Raw genomic sequence first — 5,421 nt, 5'->3', positions numbered from 1 at the left:
GGCTGTCCTGGAACTCACTCTGTAGACCAGGCTGGCCTCGAACTCAGAAATCCACCTGCCTCTGCCTCCCAGAGTGCTGGGATTACAGGCGTGCACCACCACTGCCCAGCATTAAGATTTTTTAAGAAGAAAACAGTTGAGGTTTAAAAAATATAAAACCATTCATGAACACCTATGAATGTGAAGGGTTCTTTTGGTTTTTGGTTTTTGTTTGTTTATTTGTTTGTTTCAAAAAATCTTTACATAGTAAACCTGTATTTAATCAAGTCAGGCAATAGTCATGAAGATGAGCAAAAGAAAATTCATGCAAATGTAAAAGGCTACAATTTGTTGACATTTCCTCCCCCCCCCACACACACACACACTTAATTAGAATGTAAAGTTGATCAGGGCTAATCAGGTGAACACAAAATCAGTGAAGCCCCAATTACTTATGATTTTCTTTCTATTCAATTAGCTTTTATTCAGCTTGCTGTTTCTCTATTTACACCTTGCCAACAAATTAAACACCCAAGGATTCCTGTGCAAAATAAGCAATCCTTGGATCTGAGGATAACTAAGTGCATTGATTTTCATAATTGCTTTGATAAATGACATTTCCTTCCTACGTGGAAACTAGCAATTACTGAAAGCATTATTTAAAACAGGGATGGACATAAAGAACCTATTATTATTTTTTTTTTTTACCGCACTGGAGATCAAGCACAGGTCCTCAGGCACGCTAGGCAAGTGCTTTACCACTGAGCTGCACTTCCAGATTTAAGCACACAATTTTAATATTATATTCCTTGGTGGTTAATTGAACAATTACACTTCATTAAAACAACATATGGTCTTATATGTTTAATAATTTCATTGATTTTTTTTCCTATAAGTAAATCCAGATCTCAGTTCTTAAACCAAATGAAGGCACTAAGAATGTGGCTCATTAGTAGAGTTACTGTCTGGCAGATGCAAAAACTTAGACTCTGTCTCCAATCACACAAAATTAGATAAAACAAGCAAAGTCAAGGGGTAGTGTAAGTGTGTTGGAACATACCTGTAATCACAGCAATTGGGAGGTGGAGGCAGGAGGATCATGAAAGCCAGACTGGACTACATGAGACTTTGCCTCAAACCAACAAAAAACGAAAGTGAAACATTTTCTAGGTATTTGTGCCTGCAAGGTGTATGACTGGATCTTCAGCATACATTTTATTTGGAAAAAACACAAAGTGTTACAAAGGGAACACACAGAAATTAAACCTGTGAGCTCTGGATACATGAATTATGAAAGTGGATATAAAGCTAGATTTTTAAAGTTTCAACTCCATTATTGTTTGTTTGCTTGTTTGTTTGTTTTTTTCTGGTTGATACTTGATAGTGAAAATGTAAATTCTAAAGCACAACTCCCTTGCTTCAGAATGACCATGTTAACTGTATGTGTAGAGTTTAGGACTCGGCAAGTGTTTTGAGTGTTTGCTTTAAAGTGGCTGTATGGTTTCTATTTGTAAGTTAATTAGAATTAAAGTGAATTATCTTTAAGAAACTACTGTTTTTAGTATTAACCAAATTCCATCTATCTATTTTGAGACTGGGTCTCACTCTGTAGCCCAGTCTAGGGTGAACTCACTCTGTAGGTCAGGCAATCTTCTGATTTTGCCCTCCTGAGTGCTGGAATTATAAACACGTATTGCTATACTTAGCTTTATTTTCTAAACATATCTTGTAAACATCTAAATAGATAAATTCTCTTACAGCATGCAATGAACTATATAAACACATTTCAAAATACTGACCAGAAACATTTGCCTGTGAAAAGAACAGTACTGCTGGGCTGGGGATCTAAGCATGGCCAAACACTTTCCTTGTATAGCTGAGGCCCTGAGTTTAATCCTAGTTGTATATATGTAAAGACAGAATTGCTACAATCGTTACCTTGATGTAAGCATTAATGCTTGCAGTTTACAGTCTTATAATACTATCTGCCCATGAGAAAAAAAAAACTGATACTCAAGTAAAGTATATGTGGATGATGAATGATTAGGGCTACCATTTAAAAATAACCCAAGACGGCCTGGAGGGCTAGTTCCATGATTGAATATTTGCCTAGCATGTGAAAGGCCCTGAGTTTCATTCTCAACAACACAACAACAAAAGTGCCCAAGAGATAGATTCACTAGCCCTTCTTTCAGTAAAAGCACAGCTTGCATAATATAATCTGTCCCTTGCCGTACGATGCTTAGACTGCTATAAGAAAAAAACGACTCATTTTCCCCTTTTCACTTAAAATTAAAACATAAAAAACAAAAATGCATTCCTCATAAAAGAAATTTTGAAATATGCATTGGTAATCCTAGTATTGGCTTAAAGGTAGTATTTTACAGCTGTCTAACATCTTCAAATGTCTTGGACTGGCCAATTGAAGCCTTATGAGCTCTTGATTATCCTACAGGACTGAATTGCTCCTTATCACACACACTTGAAAGACTAATCTTCATTTCATATTCCTGCACTTTCTAGAGTTCTCAATCTTTTGAAGAGTTTTCCTGACAAGAATCTTATTTTTTACTTTTACACTATCATTCCCTGCCGTTCATTTGTGTTAATAGGCTGCAAGAATGACAGAGGGTGTTTCTCAGGTGAATGTTAATATTCCAAAATATTTGAATGAGATTAGATTTCAACTTATCTGCTATTGAGACTGATCACTAATGAGGGAATAATTTTTTATCAAATTTGTATAGGATATGCCTGGAGAGTCTGACAGCATACAGACTATAAGGCATATAGAGAATTCACTGAAACCCAGATACAAGGTGTCTGGGGGGCGGGGGGGGGGGGGGTACAGGACATGTTACTTGGAAGAGACCAGAATATTTTATGCCAAAATGGAATGATATCAGCTATTAAAAACAATGAATTCACGAAATTCTTATGCAAGTGGTTGGAATTGGAGAATGTCATCCTGAGTGAGGTAACCCAATCACAAAGACCACACATGATGTGCACTCACTGATAAGTGGATATTAGCCCAGAGGTTCAGAATACCCAAGAAACAATTCACATATCAAATGATGTCCAAGGAGAAGGAAGGAGAGGCCTCTGGTCCTAGAAAGGCTCAGTGCAGCAGTGTAGTGGAATACCAGGACAGGGAAATGGGAAGGGGTGGATTGGGGAACAGGGGGACGGAAGAGGGCTTATGGGACATTCAGGGAGGGGGGATCCAGGAAAGGGGAAATCATTTGAAATGTAAATAAAGCTAAACAAAGAATTTTCACCTGAAGAACTTCGGATGGCTGAGAAGCACCTTAAGAAATGTTTAACATCATTAGTAATTAGGGAAATGCAAATCAAAACAACCCTGAGATCTCACCTCACACCAGGCAGAGTGGCTAAGATGAAAAACTCAGGAGACAGCAGGTATTGGTGAGGATGTGGAGAAAGAGGAACACTCCTTCACTGTTGGTGGGGTTGCAAGATGGTGCAACCACTCTGGAAATCAGTCTGGCGGTTCCTCAGAAAACTGGGCATGACACTTCCAGAGGACCCCGCTATACCCCTCCTGGGCATATACCCAGAGGATTCCCCAGCATGTAATAAGGATACGTGCTCCACTATGTTCATAGCAGCCCTATTTATAATTGCCAGATGCTGGAAAGAACCCAGATGTCCCTCAACGGAGGAATGGATACAAAAAATGTGGTACATCTAGACAATGGAGTACTATTCAGCCATTAGAAACAATGAATTCATGAAATTTGTAGACAAATGGATGGAGCTGGAGAACATCATATTAAGTGAGGTAACCCAGTCTCAAAAGATTAATCATGGTATGCACTCACTGATAAGCGGATATTAGCCTAGAAGGTTGGAATACCCAAGACACAATCCACATATCAAATGATGTCCAAGAAGAAGGAAGGAGTGGTCCCTGGTTCTGGAAAGGCTCAATGCAGCAGTGTAGGGAAATACCAGGAAAGGGAAGTGGGAAGGGGTAGATGGAGGAACAGGGGAAGGGAAGAGGGCTTATGGGACTTTTGGGGAGGGGGGATCCAGGAAAGGGGAAATCATTTGAAATGTAAATAAAGAATATATCAAATAACAATAATATTAATAATAATGATAATGATAATAATAATATATCAAATAATAATATAGAGAGAGAGAATAAAAAAAATGGAATGATAAAAAGTTGTAGGCAGTGCCCAGGATTGAATCCAGGGCCTCATGCATGCTGGGCCAGAATTCTACACCTAAGCCATACTATCAAACCCTAAGAAAAATTTCTAAGAAAATATTACCATGTAATAAAATATTTTGTGTAGAACTGTAGCAAAAAGAAAGCAACTGCCAGGCGGTGGTGGCACATGCCTTTAATGCCAGCACTTGGGAGGCAGAGGCAGGCGAATTTCTGAGTTCGAGGTCAGCCTGGCCTACAGAATTCCAGGACAGCCAGGGCTACACAGAGAAACCCTGTCTCGAAAAAAACCAAAATAAATAAGTGAATAAATAAATAAAAATAAAAGAAAGAAAAAAGAAAAAAAGAAAGAAAAGAAAAAAAAGAAAACAACTCCAATGCGGTAAATCACCTCTAATTTAAGCATATTATTGGTTTGTTTATTTCATTAAACCAGAGCCACAAGCATGCTTGAGAAGCACTTCACTACTGAGCCTTAGCCTAAGTTATTTATTTATTTATTTATTTATTTATTTATTTATTTATTTATTTAATCTGTAGTCCATGATTGCCTTAAAGTCTCTAGATAGCCAAAGATGACGTTAAACTTCTCCTCTTCTTGCCTCTAGTACCATTATGTTGGGACCCCAGGCATGCACTACCATATTTAGTTTATGTAGTGATAGGAATTAAGCTCAGAGCTTGCTTGCATACTAGGAAAGACTTCACCAAATTATCTACATTTCCCAATACTATCCTTTTAACTATACAATTGAGTTCACTTTCTAAGAGCTCCTACACCCACACTGGGCAGCTCACAACCGCCTGCAACTCCAGCTCCAAGAGAGATGACAATTTCTTCTTGCCTCTGTAGACAGCTGCAGTCACATGCATATACCCAGTCACAGTTACATACACATGCATATAATGAGAGGGAGGGAGGGAAAGTATGTAAATATAGTATTCGTGTATGAACTTCCCCCAAATTGCACATTTAAATTAAATAAATTAAGTAAGTTTTTAGCCAGGTGTGGTGGTTTTTAATTACAGCATTTGGGAGGCAAAGGCAGGTGGATCTCTGTGAGCCGGATGCCATCCTAGTCTACATAATAAGTTCCAGAGTCTAAAAGAACAAAAACAATAACCAAATAAAAACAAAATTAATAACATTTAATATTAGCTAAGTTTACAACATAATTTAAAGTTATATTTGCCAGAATGTAAAGGTACCATTACATTTTGATGTTTCCAGGATACTTGAT

The sequence above is a fragment of the Apodemus sylvaticus genome, chromosome X (genome assembly GCF_947179515.1).
Source record: "Apodemus sylvaticus chromosome X, mApoSyl1.1, whole genome shotgun sequence".
NCBI classification, from domain to species: domain Eukaryota; kingdom Metazoa; phylum Chordata; class Mammalia; order Rodentia; family Muridae; genus Apodemus; species Apodemus sylvaticus.
The sequence above is the reverse complement of the archived record's forward strand: the minus strand, read 5'-3'. Positions refer to the sequence as shown.